This window comes from Microcaecilia unicolor, chromosome 14, assembly GCF_901765095.1.
Source record: "Microcaecilia unicolor chromosome 14, aMicUni1.1, whole genome shotgun sequence".
In the NCBI taxonomy this organism is placed as follows: domain Eukaryota; kingdom Metazoa; phylum Chordata; class Amphibia; order Gymnophiona; family Siphonopidae; genus Microcaecilia; species Microcaecilia unicolor.
The window spans coordinates 53,776,492-53,792,715 of NC_044044.1; the positions used below are offsets into that span (position 1 = coordinate 53,776,492).

Consider the following 16,224-nt stretch of genomic DNA (forward strand, 5'->3'; position numbering starts at 1 on the left):
CTTTTTGATGTTTAATTGTTATTTTATGTTTTATTCTCAATTTGTATAATTGTTCTTCTTGTACTGTAGCTTGCACTACAGACTTTGTAAACCACTTTGAGCCTGCGATCAGTGGGAAAATGTGGGATATAAGGTAAAATTATGTATCATACCTGATAATTTTCTTTCCATTAATCATAGCTGATCAATCCATAGACTGGTGGGTTGTGTCCATCTACCAGCAGGTGGAGATAGAGAGCAAACTTTTGCCTCCCTATATGTGGTCATGTGCTGCCGGAAACTCCTCAGTATGTCGATATCAAAGCTCCATCCGCAGGACTCAGCACTTAGAGAATTACACCCCCAAAGGGACACTCTGCCCAGCTCACCACCACCGAAACGGGGGAGGGGAATTAACCCAGCTCATCCCCACACAAGTGGGGGAGGGGAATCCGTCCAGCTCATCCCCGCGGAGCGGGGCAGGGACACCACCCCGCCGATGCGGGGGGATCTGGCTTATCCTGCAACCGCAACCGCGGGAGGAGCTGACTGACCCTAACACCGCCGAAGCGGGAGGGGTACAAAGCTGCCCTACAGCCGCACGAAGCGGGAGGGAGTGCCGGCAGAATTTAAATCTCAATCCAGCCCCGTAAAATGGAGGGGAGAGGAATGCAGCAGCTCACTGTAACACAAACTCGTCTCAACTCTTGAAGAATCCAAGTGAAAAAAGAACTTGAACACGAAGTCCTCCTGAAGTAACTGAAGACTAAACTTGAACCTAAAATTCAACCAGAATATAAACAGTACAGATATCTGGGAGGGGCTATGGATTGATCAGCTATGATTAATGGAAAGAAAATTATCAGGTATGATACATAATTTTACCTTCCATATCATCATGCTGATCAATCCATAGACTGGTGGGATGTACCGAAGCAGTACTCACCCAGGGCGGGACATAGAAATCCCTGACCGCAACACTGAAGCTCCAAACCGGGCCTCCGCCCGAGCAGCCACAGTCAAGCGGTAATGCCTGGAAAAGGTATGGGCTGAAGCCCAAGTTGCCGCCTTGCAAATCTCTTCCAGTGGAGGAGTAGCCTAGTGGTTAGTGCAGTGGACTTTGATCCTGGGGAACTGAGTTCGATTCCCACTCCAGCTCCTTGTGACGGTGGGCAAGTCACTTAACCCTCCATTGCCCCAGGTACAAAGTAAGTACCTGAATAAATGTAAACCGCTTTGAATGTAGTTGCAAAAACCTCAGAAAGGCGGTATATCAAGTCCCATTTCCCTTCCCTCCCTTCCAAGGAGACGGACCCGGCCTCTGCCATCGAGGCCACCTGAGCTCTAGTGGAGTGAGCCTTCAGCTGGATAGGCGGCACCTTCCCCGCGGCCACATAAGCCGCTGCAATGGCTTCCTTGACCCATCTTGCCACTGTAGGCTTAGCAGCCTGCAGACCCTTACGAGGACCTGCAAACAGGACAAACAGATGATCCGATTTCCGGAAATCATTGGTCACTTCCAAGTATCTGATGATGACACGTCTCACATCCAGATATTTGAGAGCAGAGTATTCCTCTGGGTAGTCCTCCCTACGAAAGGAAGGGAGACAGAGCTGCTGATTCACATGGAAGCGAGAAACAATCTTGGGCAGGAAGGAAGGCACTGTGCGAATAGTCACTCCTGCCTCAGTGAACTGCAGAAAAGGCTCTCGACATGAGAGTGCCTGGAGCTCGGAAACTCTTCTGGCTGAAGTGATAGCCACCAAAAAGACTGCTTTCAACGTCAGGTCTTTCAGAGATGCCCTCGACAAGGGTTCAAAAGGCGGCTTCTGCAATGCTCTTAGCACAAGGTTGAGATTCCACGCAGGCACAACTGAGTGCAGAGGAGGGCGCAGGTGATTAACTCCCTTGAGAAAGCGCATCACATCTGGCTGCGAAGCCAGGGAAACACCCTTCAGGCGACCCCTGAAGCAAGCCAGAGCCGCTACCTGGACTTTAAGGGAACTGAGCGACAGGCCTTTCTCCAGACCTTCTTGCAGGAACGCCAACACTGAAGAAATTGGAGCAGTGAAGGGAGAAAGTGAGCCTGCTTCACACCACGCTGCAAAGATACGCCAAACCCTGGCGTAAGCAGTAGAAGTAGAGCGCTTCCTCGCTCTCAGCATAGTGGCGATGACCTTGTCTTAGAAGCCCTTCTTCCTCAGACGCTGCCGCTCAATAGCCAGGCCGTAAGACCAAAGGGGGAGGGAGCCTCCATCACCACGGGACCCTGATGTAACAGGCCCTGCTCCACTGGCAGCCGCAGAGGATCGTCGACTGAGAGCCTGATCAAGTCCGCATACCAGGGACGTCTGGGCCAATCCGGACCCACCAGGATTATCCGGCCCGGATGCTTTGCCACCCGGTCTAGCACCCTGCCCAGCATGGGCCAGGGCGGGAACACATAGAGAAGCTCTTGTGTCGGCCACTGTTGGAGAAGAGCATCTACTCCCAGGGATCGAGGGTCCCGTCCTCTGCTGAAAAAGCGCGGCACTTGGCAATTGGCCGATGACGCCATCAGATCTAGGCTCGGCTGGCCCCAGCGCTTCGTGATGTCCAAGAACGCCTGAGCAGATAGCTGCCACTCTCCGGGCTCCAAGGTATGGCGACTGAGAAAGTCCGCCTTGACATTCATGACTCCGGCAATGTGGGCCGCTGACAGCTGTTCCAGGTTCGCTTCCACCCACTGGCATAGATTCATGGCCTCCTTGGCTAGAGGGGCGCTCTTGGTACCTCCCTGGCGGTTGACATAGGCCACAGCCGTGGCATTGTCCGACAGGACCCGTACTGGCTTCAACGCCAGTACCGGGATGAACTCCAAAAGCGCCAACCGAATGGCTCTGAGTTCCAGGAGGTTGATAGACCACTTTGCCTCTGCAGGAGACCAGAGCCCCTGCGCTGTCCTTCCCAAGCAGTGGGCTCCCCAGCCCGACAAAGAGGCGTCCGTCGTGACGACAATCCACTCCGGGGTCACCAGAGGCATTCCCGCAGACAACTTGTCTGTCTGCATCCACCAGCTCAGCGCCTTGCGCACTGCTGGGTCCAAGGGAAGGCGCACAGCATAATCCTCCGACATCGGAGTCCAGCGCTGCAGCAGAGAGTGTTGTAGTGGTCTCATATGAGCCCTGGCCCAGGGCACTACTTCCATCGTGGCCGTCATAGAGCCCAACAGCTGCACATAGTCCCAAGCCCGAAGAGGAGAGGCTACTAGGAACTGGTCCACCTGAGCCTGAAGTTTGACAATCCGATTGTCTGGCAGGAACACTCTGCCCACTTGGGTGTCGAATCGAACTCCCAGATACTCCAGGGACTGAGTCGGGCGCAGCTGGCTCTTCTCCCAGTTGATGATCCATCCCAGGGAGCTCAAAAGAGCAACTACCCGGTCCACAGCTTTGCCGCACTCTGCATAAGAGGGGGCTCGGATCAACCAGTCGTCCAGATAAGGATGGACTTGTACTCCTTCCTTTCACAGGAAGGCCGCTATGACCACCATTACTTTGGAAAAGGTCCGCGGAGCAGTAGCCAACCCGAAAGGGAGGGCTCTGAACTGGAAGTGTCATCCCAGGACTGCAAAACGCAGAAAGCGTTGATGAGGAGGCCAGATGGGAATATGCAGGTACGCTTCCTTGATGTCCAAGGAAGCCAAGAACTCTCCTGCCTTCACTGCCGCTATAACAGAGCGGAGAGTCTCCATGCGAAAGTGCCGCACTTTCAAGGCCCGATTGACCCCTTTGAGGTCGAGGATAGGCCGGACAGAACCTCCTTTCTTTGGTACCACAAAGTAAATGGAGTAACGTCCCTTGCCAATCTGATTTTCTGGCACCGGAACGACCGCACCCAGGCGGATCAGGTTGTCCAAGGTCTGCTGCACTGCCACAGCTTTGACCGGAGACTTGCAGGGAGAGAGTACAAACCCGTCTCTTAAGGGTCGGCAGAACTCTAGCTTGTAGCCGTCTCTGATGACTTCCAGCACCCAAGCGTCTGAAGTTATTGTGGTCCACTCGCCCAGAAACGAGGACAGCCGTCCTCCAATCTGCACTGGGGCGTGGACCAAGGCCCCGTCATTGGGTACGAGACCCTGGGGGAGGACCGGAGGGACGGCGGTCTCTGCGAAAGGAATGCTGCTTGGGGGAGAAATTCCTCTTGAAGGAAGAGGGGGCAGAGGAGCCCGACCTGCCCGGGCGGTACCGACGGGCTTCCTGAAACCGTCCTCTGGAGGTACCGGGGCGAGTACTAGCCCGAGCCCTGACCTCTGGTAACTTCTTGCCCTTAGACGTGCCGAGATCGGTCACGATTTTGTCCAGCTCGACCCCAAAGAGCAGCTTGCCTTTAAAATGCAATCTAGCCAGGCGGGATTTAGAGGCGTGGTCAGCAGACCAATGCTTCAGCCAAAGCCACCGCCGCGCAGAGATTGTCTGAGCCATGCCTTTAGCTGAGGCCCTCAAGACATCATACAGCAAGTCTGCCAAATAGGCTAAGCCCGATTCCAGGGCCGGCCAATCAGCCCTCAAGGAATGATCCGAGGGGGAAGCCCGCTGCACCATAGTCAGGCACGCCCTGGCCACATAGGAGCCGCAAACTGAGGCCTGCAAACTTAAAGCAGTCGCCTCAAAGGACGACCTTAAAGCGGCCTCCAATCTTCTGTCTTGGGCGTCCTTTAGGGCCGTGCCACCTTCCACCAGCAACGCCGTTTTCTTAGTCACCGCAGTGATTAAAGAATCCATGGTAGGCCACAGATAGGCCTCACGTTCACTTTCAGGCAAAGGATAGAGGCGGGACATAGCCCTAGCCACTTTAAGGCTCGCTTCCGGGACATCCCATTGAGCTGAAATTAAGGTGTGCATGGCATCATGCACGTGGAAGGTTCTAGGCGGGCGCTTCGTCCCCAGCATAATGGCAGAGCCAATAGGGGCTGAGGGAGAGACGTCCTCCGGAGAGGAAATCTTCAAAATGCCCATGGCCTGCACTAACAGGTTGGGCAAATCCTCTGAGCTAAAAAGCCGCGCTGCAGAGGGGTCATCCGCTCCAACTGAGCGGGGATCCGTCTCCTCCAAGGAATCCGCAAAAAACCGTTGGGAGAACTCAGATACGCTGCCCTCATCTACATCGGAGGAGACAAAGTCCTCCAAGGCCTGGGAATCAACCCGAGGGCGTTTACCTCCGGGGACCTCAACCTCTTTACCAGACGAGGGAGCAGGGGCAGCGTTTTGCATAAGGAAGGCCTGATGCAGCAGCAAAACAAACTCGGGGGAGAAACCCCCCAGACTGTGCACTTCCGCAGCCTGGGCTACAGCCCTAGATGCACCCTCAACCGGCGCTCGCAATAGCGGGGGAGAGACATGCTGCGCATCCAAGATGGCGTCCGGCGCGACACTCCGCAAAGGAGCCGCGCGGGAAGAACGGCGCTTAACTTTAGCCGCTTTGTGCCGTCGCCCAAATTAAGGACGTTCATGGCATTAATGTCTCCTACCTCAAGGGCGGCCCAAGAAGAAGCCGTCCGAGCCACGTGGCCGGCCAAGATGGCGGAGGCGAGCAGCGGGGGATGGGCGTTTATGGCGGGAAAAACCGCCACGCCGGAGGAAGGACCGGGACACTCATCGGTCACGAAACTGTCACCCAACAAGGGCGAATCAGACTTTAAGACCCCCGCATCCCCTCTAGAAGCGCCCAAGCGATCCGGGGAGCGACTCTTTGCGCCCTCGCCCTCCGACGCCATATGCCACGTGGAGATCAATCGGGGAACCCCCTGCCCGCTATAAAAAGGTAAAAATTACCTGCTTTCCGCTCCGAGCTGTAACGACCTGGTGTCCCAGTGAGAAGCTGCAATAAACGTTTAAATAAACGTCGAAATAAACGCCTTTAAGGATGTTCAAAATTTTTTTTTTTTTTTTAACGGAGCCAGCGGGAGGGGGGAGAAAAGGAGGGACCTGGCGCCACCAGGTTTGCACTTGCTCAAGAAGAGCCCTCAACCCCAGGCACTCAACAAAACCTAAAAATTAGGCTTGGAGGCCTAGCCAGAGCTGCTGCTGTGTGTGACCACCACCTGCTGAGATAGAGAACATACTGAGGAGTTTCCTGCAGCACATGACCACATATAGGGAGGCAAAAGTTTGCTCTCTATCTCCACCTGCTGGTAGATGGACACAACCCACCAGTCTATGGATTGATCAGCTTGATGATATGGAATGTATGTTAACATCTGTGCTGTCTTCCTCACCCTTCTCTGCTCAGACCCCACTCCTTTGCTGCTGAGGATTTTAGAATGTGTGGGTTACAAATTAAAATTAACATGCAATGTCATGTTAGGTATTTAACATGGGAATGTGCGTTAATAGTATTTACAAAAGTGGTAATGATTTGCCTCACACATTTAAAACCTGTGTTTAAACAGTTAGTGTACTTTAGTATATAGGCCTCTTAAGGGCCCTTTTATCAAATTCTAGTAAAACGTGGCCCTAATGTGTCCTTACACAGGCAATTTCCGCACTCTTAAGGCCATTTTTCCACATGGGTAAAATGGCCGCTTTTTCAATTTTTTTCAATTAATGACCACACGCTAATCTTCCCATTAGTGTGTGAAGGGCTCACATATTAATCATGCTCTAATTGGTTAGCATGCGGCAATGTAGCGAAGATACATATCTGTAGCAGGTATTCTCTGAGGACAGCAGGCTGATTGTTCTCACTGATGGGTCGACGTCCACGGCGGCCCCCACCATCGGAATTTTTCAAAGCAAAAATATCTCAAAGCTTTGAGAGAACCTTCTGGCATGCGCGGCAGTCTTCCTGCCCATCGCGCGAGAGTCCCGCTCAGTTATATGCAAAAGCAAGAAGAAAAGGACAACAACTCCAAAGGGGAGGTGGGCGGGTTTGTGAGAACAATCAGTCTGCTGTCCTCGGAGAATACCTGCTACAGGTATGTATCTTCACTTTCTCCGAGGACATTTGTTACGTTTCCCTGTAGTGAATGTTTCATTGTTATCTCTCTCTGATGGGGTATCCCTAGCACCCAGGCTCACTTAAAACAACAAAGGTCAATTGGGCCTTGCAACGGCGAGGGCATAACTGAGATTGACCTAATGCAGAAAACATCTAACTGAGAGTGCAGCCTGGAACAGAATAAAAATGGGCCTAGGGGGGTGGAGTTGGATCCTAAACCCCGAACAGATTCTGCAGCACCGACTGCCCGAACCGACTGTCGCGTCAGGTATCCTGCTGAAGGCAGTAGTGAGATGTGAATGTGTGGATTGATGACCACGTCGCAGCCTTGCAAATCTCTTGTATAGTAGCTGACTTCAAGTGGGCCGACGCTGCCATGGCTCTAACACTATGAGCCGTGACATGACCCTCAAGAGTCAGCCCAGCTTGGGCAGAAGTGAAGGAAATGCAATCTGCTAGCCAATTGGAAATGGTGCGTTTCCCGACTGCAACTCTCCTTCTGTTGGGATCAAAAGAAACAAACATTTGGGCGGACTGTCTGAAGGGGCTTGTCCGCTCCACATAAAAGGCCTCTTGCAGTCCAATGTACGCAAATGACGTTCAGCAGGGCGGGTATGAGAACAGGGAAAAAATGTTGGCAAGACAATTGACTGGTTCAGATGGAACTCTGACACCACCTTTGGAAGGAACTTAGGGTGCGTGTGGAGGACTACTCTGTTGTGATGAAACTTGAGATAAGGAACATGACCTACTAAGGCTTGGAGCTCACTGACTCTATGAGCCGAAGTAACAGCCACCAAGAAAATGACCTTCCAGGTCAAGTACTTCAGATGGCAGGAATTCAGTGGCTGAAAAGGAGGCTTCATCAGCTGGGTGAGAACGACGTTGAGATCCCATGACACTGGTGGAGGTTTGACAGGGGGCTTAGACAAAAGCAAACCTCTCATGAAGCGCACAACTAAAGGCTGTCCAGAGATAGGCTTACTCTCTACATGTTGATAATAAGGACTAATTGCGCTAAGATGAACTCTTACGGAGTTGGTCTTGAGACCAAACTCTGACAAGTGTAGAAGGTATTCAAGCAGGATCTAGGGCCTTGCTATCACACCAGATGGCAAACCTCCTCCATTTGAAAAAGTAGCATCTTTTCGTGGAATCTTTCCTGGAAGCAAGCAAAACCCGGGAGACACCCTCAGAGAGACCCAAGGAAGCGAGTTCTACGCTCTCAACATCCAGGCTGTGAGAGCCAGAGACCGGAGGTTGGGATGCAGAAGCGCCCCCTCGTTCTGAGTTATAAGGGTTGGAAAACAGTCCAATCTCCACGGTTCTTCGGAGGACAACTCCAGAAGAAGAGGGAACCAAATCTGACGCGGCCAGAAGGGAGCAATCAGAATCATGGTTCCGCGGTCTTGCTTGAGTTTCAGCAAAATCTTCCCCACCAGAGGTATGGGAGGATACGCATATAGAAGGCCTGTTCCCCAATGCAGGAGAAAGGCATCTGATGCTAGTCTGCATGGGCCTGAAGCCTGGAACAGAACTGAGGGACCTTGTGATTGATCTGAGTGGCAAAAAGATCCACCGAGGGGGTGCCCCACTCTCAGAAGACCTTGCGTACAACGCCCATGTTGAACGACCACTCGTGAGGTTGCATTATCCTGCTCAGCCTGTCGGCCAGACTGTTGTTTACACCTGCCAGATAGGTGGCTTGGAGAAACATGCCATAACGGCGAGCCCAATGCCACATCCTGATGGCTTCCTGACACAGGGGCCGAGATCCGGTGCCCCCTTGCTTGTTGACGTAGTACATGGCAACCTGACTGTCTGTCTGAATTTGGATAATTTGGTTGGACAGTCGATCTCTGAAAGCCTTTAGAGCGTTCCAGATCGCTCGCAACTCCAGGAGGTTGATCTGAAGACTGTTTTCCTGGAGGGACCAAACTCCTTGAGTGTGAAGCCCATCGACATGAGCTTCCCATCCCAGGAGGGATGCATCCGTTGTCAGCACTTTTTGTGGCCAAGGAATTTGAAATGGACGTCCCAAGGTCAAATGGGAGGATCCAATTGTCCACCACTGAAGAGAATTGTGAAAATCGGTGGACAGCTGGATTGCATCCTCTAGATCCCCTGCATCTTGACACCACTGAGAAGCTAGGGTCCATTGAGCTGATCTCATGTGAAGACGGGCCATGGGTATCACATGGACTGTGGAGGCCATGTGGTCTAAAATTCTCAACATCTGCCGAGCTGTGATCTGCTGAGAGGCCCTGGCCCTGGAAACTAGAGACAGAAGATTGTCTGCTCTCGCTTCTGGAAGATAGGCACAAGCCATCTGTGAATCCAGCAGAGCTCCTATAAATTCCAGTTTCTGAACGGGAAAAAGATGGGACTTGGGGTAATTTATTACAAACCCGAGTAGCTCCAGTAGTTGAATAGTCATCTATCTGCATGGACTGTAGAGCTCCTGCCTCTGAGGTGTTCTTCACCAGCCAATCGTCGAGATAAGGGAACACATGCACTCCCAGTCTGCGTAGCGACGCTGCAACTACTGCCAGGCATTTTGTAAAGACCCTGGGTGCAAACGCCAGACCAAAGGGCAGCACACAGTACTGGAAGTGACGTGTTCCCAGACAGAATCGAAGATACTGTCTGTGAGCTGGCAGTATCGGAATATGCGTGTAAGCATCCTTTAAGTCCAGAGAGCATAGCCAATCGTTTTCCTGAATCATGGGAAGCAGGGTGCCTAGGGAAACCATCCTGAACTTTTGTGGGACTAGGAATTTGTTCAGGGCCCTTAGGTCTAGGATGGGATGCATCCCCCTGTTTTCTTTTGTACAAGAAAGTACCTGGAATAGAATCCTAGCCCTTCTTGCCCTGGTGGAACGGGCTCGACCTCATTGGCGCTGAGAAATGTGGAGAGTTCCTCTGCAAGTACCTGCCTGTGCTGGAAGCTGAAGGACTGAGCTCCTGGTGGGCAATTTGGAGGTTTGGACATCAACTTGAGAGAGTATCCTAACTGGACTGTTTGAAGAACCCACCGATCGGAAGTTATGAGAGGCCACCTTTGGTGAAAATTTTTTAACCTCCCTCCGACTGGCAAGCCGTCCGGCACGGACAGTTTTACAGCGGCTATGCTCAACTGGAGCTGGTCAAAAGCCTGCCCCTTGCTTTTGCTGGGGAGCTGCAGGGGCCTGCCTTGGCGCACACTGTTGACGAGAACGAGCGTGCTGGGGATGAGCCTGAGAAGGCTGTCAAGAAGGAGGATTGTACCTACGCTTATTATAAGCATAGGGAGCATTCTTCCTTCCCCGGAAAAAACATCTACCTGATGAGGCAGTAGCAGAAGGCGCCCGGCGGGAGAGATTGTCCATAGCGGTTTCCCGCTGAGTGATCTGATCAAGCACTTGTTCGACTGTCTCACCAAAAATATTATCCCCCCGGCAAGGGACATCCGCAATCCGCTGCTGGACTCGATTGTCCAGGTTAGAGGCACGCAGCCATGAGAGTCTGCGCATCACTATACCTTGGGCAGCGGTTCTGGATGCAACATCAAAAGAATCGTAAGCACCCCTGGATAGGAATTTACGATACGCCTTCTGCTGCCTGACCACCTTCTGAAAAGGCCTGGCCTGCTCCGGAGGGAGCTTATCGACCAAGTCCGCCAGTTGCTTCACCGTGTTCCTCAAGTGAATGCTCCTGTAGAGCTGGTAAGATTGAATTTTGGCCACGAGCATAGAGGACTGATAGGCCTTTCTCCCAAAAGAGTTCAGGGTTCTAGATTCTCTCCCCGGGGGCGCCGAGGCAAAGTCTCTAGAACTCCTGGCTCTCTTGAGAGCGGAATCCACAACCATAGAGTCGTGAGGTAACTGTGACTTCATCAGCTCAGATTGCTCGGAAATAAGCAAATGTGCTAGCTGACAGTGTATATAAGTGAAAACATTCAAGCATTACTATGACAGTAAAATAGATACTATTGGAGATTCTACATAGAATGTTGCTACTATTGGACATTCTATTGGAGATTCTACATAGAATGTTGCTACTATTGGACATTCTACATGGAATGTTGCTATTCCACTAGCAACATTCCTGCGCAGGCTTCTGTTTCTGTGAGTCTGACGTCCTGCACGTACGTATATACAGTGTATATAAGTGAAAACATTCAAGCATTACTATGACAATCTGACAGGGTGTTAGAATATCAATGATATGCTTTGATGTCCCCATGCATACTTCCTACCCACCCCCCTCCTCCCACCATGTCAGACTGTCATAGTAATGCTTGAATGTTTTCACTTATATACACTGTCAGCTAGCACATTTGCTTATTTCCGCTCTGAGGAAGAAGGGCAACCTTCGAAAGCTAATCAAGAAATGTATTAAGTTATGTCCAATAAAAAAGGTATCATCTTATTTTCTTTTCCATGTTTTATTTTGTTTGATTTCTATAGATTCTACATGGAATGTTGCTATTCCACTAGCAACATTCCATGTAGAAGTCGGCCCTTGTAGATCACCAATGTGGCCGTGCAGGCTTCTGCTTCTGTGAGTCTGACGTCCTGCACGTACGTGCAGGACGTCAGACTCACAGAAACAGAAGCCTGCGCAGGAATGTTGCTAGTGGAATAGCAACATTCCATGTAGAATGTCCAATAGTAGCAACATTCTATGTAGAATCTCCAATAGTATCTATTTTACTGTCATAGTAATGCTTGAATGTTTTCACTTATATACACTGTCAGCTAGCACATTTGCTTATTTCCGCTCTGAGGAAGAAGGGCAACCTTCGAAAGCTAATCAAGAAATGTATTAAGTTATGTCCAATAAAAAAGGTATCATCTTATTTTCTTTTCCATGTTTTATTTTGTTTGATTTCTATTGATAACCTTAAGAGTGGACTAACACGGCTACCACACTCCTCTTCATAAGGGATGAAGAAAGTGTGCAATTTAAGCACCTTACCCCATATGCTAGTGCCATTACTTACTGTCACCTCAGCCTCATTGTTGGGTTTGCCATCTCACTTCAGACCCGCAGAGTTTTCTAGTTCTGACTGGTTTAGGAAAGTCAGTGGAGAAACCAGAATTATACCGCCATACATTCAAAAGGACAAAGCCAGGCACTCACTTGCCACCACTCTCTATGCTATCTCAGGTGCCTTATATGTGTGGTAGAGGGTGCACCCTCTGCCCATTGGCACTCTCCCCCCCCCCCCCCCATCAAATGACTCAGCTTATTGGAAGGTTAATGAGGGTATTGCCTGACCAATCTACTTCAATTCTTTCAAGGAGTAAACAAACATGTGAACAAAGGGGAGCTGGTTGATATTGTGTATCTGGATTTTCAAAAGGCGTATGACAAGGTACCTCATGGAAGGCTACAGAGGAAATTGGAGGGTCATGGGATAGGAGGAAATGTCCTATTGTGCATTAAATACTGGTTGAAGGATAGGAAACAGAGAGTGGGGTTAAATGGGCAGTATTCACAATGGAGAAGGGTAGTTAGTGGGGTTCCTCAGGGGTCTGTGCTAGGACCGCTGCTTTTTAATATATTTATAAATGATTTAGAGATGGGAGTAACTAGCAAGGTTATTAAATTTGCTGATGACACAAAGTTATTCAAAGTCGTTAACTCGCGACAGGATTGTGAAAAATTACAGAAGGACCTTACGAGACTGGGAGACTGGGCGGATAAATGGCAGATGACGTTTAATGTGAGCAAGTGCAAGGTGATGCATGTGGGAAATAAGAACCCGAATTATAGCTATGTCATGCAAGGTTCCACGTTAGGTCTTACGGACCAAGAAAGGGATCTGGGTGTCGTTGTCAATAATACACTGAAACCTTCTGCTCAGTGTGCTGCTGTAGCTAGGAAAGCGAATAGAATGTTGGGTATTATTAGGAAATGTATGGAAAACAGGTGTGAGGATGTTATAATGCCGTTGTATCGCTCCATAGTGCGACTGCACCTTGAGTATTGTGTTCAATTCTGGTCGCTGCATCTCAAGAAAGATATAGTAGAATTGGAAAAGGTGCAGTGAAGGGCGACTAAAATGATAGCGGGGATGGGACGACTTCCCTATGAAGAAAGACTAAGGAGGCTAGGGCTTTTCAGCTTAGAGAAGAGACGGCTGAGGGGAGACATGATAGAGGTATATAAAATAATGAGTGGAGTGGAACAGGTGGATGTGAAGCGTCTGTTCACGTTTTCCAAAAATACTAGGACTAGGGGGCATGCGATGAAACTACAGTGTAGTAAATTTAAAAGAAATCGGAGAAAGTTTTTCTTCAGCCAACGCATAATTAAACTCTGGAATTCGTTGCCGGAGAACGTGGTGAAGGCGGTTAGCTTGGCAGAGTTTAAAAAGGGGTTAGACGGTTTCCTAAAGGACAAGTCCATAAACCACTACTAAATGGACTTGGGAAAAATCCACAATTCCAGGAATAACATGTATAGAATATTTGTACGTTTGGGAAGCTTGCCAGGTGCCCTTGGTCTGGATTGGCCGCTGTCGTGGACAGGATGCTGGGCTCGATGGACCCTTGATCTTTTCCCAGTGTGGCATTACTTATGTACTTATATGAATCTTCAGGTCTTAACTTTCTCCCCCATGCCTCTCACCCCTCTAAAATGAGCCGATAATAAGCTGTTCTGAGGAGGGCACTTGTTTATACCCTGATGATGACTTAGGGCCTTGGTAGCTCCCAGCTAGCCATTAGCAAATACCTGGGCCAGAGGGAATTCATAATTAAAGAAGGGGCTAAAAACATTAGTACTCTGTAGGGAAGGCTGATTCTGAATATAGAAAGCCATGATGCTGTGGGGTGTAACTTCCAGAACCAAGTGTGGCCTAAAGTCTCTTTCCTACAATGAAATTGCATCACTTGATGGCTCTGAATGGGGCAACTCCAACTTTGCAGAGTTTGATTTTTGTTGTGAAATTTAAGGGGGCGGGGGAGACTATTACCTCTGTTTAGCACGGTGGCACTGCACAGATATCTAATCAGCTAATTCAGTTTTGCAATCATGTTGAGACCTGGCCATGAAGCAAGTTGTCAGGGGGCTGTCCACTCTCTGTTTATCATTCTTAACATTTCTTTAACCCCCCTCTACACCCTCCCTCCAGTCTTTGAAAATTCCCACTATTCAGAGCTAGGAAGAAAAACATTTCACAGTTTGCCTAGGCACAGCCAGGAGCACAGGGCAACTCTGTAAAGTCTGGCCGCTCCAGAAGAGAAAACATTTGGCAGAGTGGGGACCACGAAACGTAAGTCCGTTCTCTTGTCACCAAGTTCTCAGTACATTTGGCCAAGCAGATTGTGGAGTGGACCATAGGGAGTAAAGAAAAATGCATTCATAAACTCCTAAAGGCAAAGCTATTCTCCATCCTGTTAGACCTGTTCCAAAAATGCAGACCATACATTATTGTGTTTCCAGCTTGGCTGCTGTATGTATTTATGTATTTATTTATAACATCTTTTAATTGGCAGATTGGAATATCTTCAATTAATGTTATCATTTAGAATTATGTGTTAAAAGGTTCTTATGAAATGGAATGTCACCTTTGGCTTTAACAATCATTTGTAAGGTTCATACCTTCATAATCTTTCATTTCAGAAATTAGCAGCTTGTCACTTTAAGCATTCTGACATTTGAAGCCATCTGATTTGGAAACCTCTTGCTTGATCAGGTATTGTATTTCTCTTAACCTGATGTCTATTGTGAACTTGATTTAAAAAAAAATCTTTATAGCAATTTCAAATGCAATCAAATAAGGATAAATTCTTACTAGAAAACCCCCCCAGAACATAGTCTATCATATAACATACAATGGGGGATAAACAGAAAAAAAATTACAACAGCAAATCAACAAATTAACTTACAAACAAACCTTTTCCAGAGACAGAAAGGTAGTAGAACTAGAGGGTATGAATTGAGGTTGCAGGGGTGGGGGGACTCAGAAATAATGTCAGGAAGTACTATTTCACGGAGAGGGTGGTTGAAACTTGGAATGCCCTCCCACGGGAGGTGGTGAAAATGAAAACGGTAATGGAATTCAATAATGTGTGGGATAAACACAAAGGAATCCTGTATAGAAGACATGGATCCAAAGAAGGTTAGTGGTGATTGGATGGCAACACCAGTAATTGGGAAGCAAAGCCAGTGCTGGGCAGACTTCTATGGTATGTGTCCTGATCATGGCTGGACAGATTCAGCTTAAGTAACTGGAAAACAAGGACAGTGCCGGGAAAACTTCTACAGTCTGTGCCCTGAAAATGGCAAGGACATAGCAAGATACTACTACTACTACTACTACTATTTAGCATTTCTATAGTGCTACAAGGCGTACGCAGCACTGCACAAACATAGAAGAAAGACAGTCCCTGCTCAAAGAGCTTACAATCTAATAGACAAAAATAAAGTAAGCAAATCAAATCTTTTATTAAACCTTTTATTTTCCTCGCAGCGATGTCAGCAAAGCACACAACACAGCAGGCCCGCCTCTAGCCCCTCCCCTCCCTCAGTGTCCCGCCCTCACAGAAATAGGAAATACATCATTGCAAGAAGATCAAGTATATGTGTATAGTATCATCTCATACCTTATACTATGAGTTTATCTTGTTGAGCAGACTGGATGGACTGTACAGGTCTTTATTTGTCATCATCTACTGTGGTCCTATGGGGCTCATTTTCAAAAGAGAAAAACATCTAAAAAGTGGCATAAAGCAGCATTTGGACATTTTTCTCACAAAAGTGTCCAAATCAGTATTTTTGAAACCTATTTTTTTTAGACATTTTTGTATGCAGTTAATTTGCAGTATGTCCAAATCTCAAGGGAGCGTGGAGGGGGGGGGAGGCATTTCCCATATATACTTTGGAGGAAAGGAAAAACAGGGATGACATGATACAGACATTCAAATATTTGAAAGGTATTAATCTGCATACAAACCTTTTCTGGAGACGAGAAGGTGGCAGAACTAGAGGACATGAATTGAGGTTGAAGGGGGGCAGACTCGGGAGTAATGTCAGGAAGTATTTTTTCACGGAGAGGGTGGTGGATACGTGGAATGCCCTCCTGCAGGAGGTGATGGAGATGAACATGGTAATGGAATTCAAACGTGCGTGGGATAAACACAAAGGAATCCTGTTTAGAAGGAATGGATTGGGTGGAGACGCTGGTAATTGGAAAGCAAAACTGGTGCTGGGCAGACTTCTACGGTCTACGCCCTGATTGTGACTGAATAGATAGGGATGGGCTTGAGTGTAAAT

General features: G+C 48.8%; 1 protein-coding gene across 3 annotated transcripts in view; it reads left to right on the top strand.

The window, feature by feature from the left end:
* The first annotated feature begins 14,060 nt into the window (after positions 1-14,060).
* The window catches only part of LOC115457879 (C-reactive protein-like), a 65,531-nt gene continuing 63,367 nt past the window's right edge, over positions 14,061-16,224 (top strand). Inside the window, exons 1-2 of one of the 3 annotated variants that reach the window (XR_003940008.1) lie at positions 14,061-14,221; positions 14,572-14,644. The gene's annotated coding sequence lies outside the window, so the exon portion shown is untranslated. The remainder of the gene's footprint in view (positions 14,222-14,571; positions 14,645-16,224) is intronic. The other 2 variants (XM_030187549.1, XM_030187550.1) reach the window with 2 other exon arrangements.